The following is a 326-nucleotide window of genomic DNA, read 5'->3' on the forward strand; positions in this document are numbered from 1 at the left end:
AAAAAGAAAAAAGCTCTGCTTCGAAATATCATCAGAACATTTTGAATAGAACGATTCAAAAAGGTGTTACCGCAAACAGACCAACTTCTGCAGGACGGGCTCGGGGGCTCCGGGCAGGGCTTTACACAGCATTTCGTGCTCTGCTTTTCAGGAGTAGCGTGATTAAAAGGGGGTTCCGGGGCACGCTTCCCCCGCAGCACATCTGGGTTTTAAAAAATCATTATGATTTTAATGAAGCTATTTTAAGGGGGAAGCGAGCGGAGCTGTCAGAGCCGTGCAAGCGCAGGAGCCGCTGCCCCGAGCGCATCCCGCATCCCGGCTCCGCC

At 51.8% G+C, this 326-nt stretch overlaps 1 protein-coding gene across 1 annotated transcript in view; it reads right to left on the reverse strand.

The window, feature by feature from the left end:
• The window catches only part of AKAP5 (A-kinase anchoring protein 5), a 4,844-nt gene extending 4,644 nt beyond the window's left edge, over window positions 1-200 (reverse strand). The window contains exon 1 of the mRNA XM_031066303.1: window positions 71-200. The gene's annotated coding sequence lies outside the window, so the exon portion shown is untranslated. The remainder of the gene's footprint in view (window positions 1-70) is intronic.
• Window positions 201-326: the final 126 nt, after the last annotated feature.

Source organism: Geospiza fortis, unplaced genomic scaffold, assembly GCF_000277835.1.
Source record: "Geospiza fortis unplaced genomic scaffold, GeoFor_1.0 scaffold23, whole genome shotgun sequence".
Lineage (NCBI taxonomy): Eukaryota > Metazoa > Chordata > Aves > Passeriformes > Thraupidae > Geospiza > Geospiza fortis.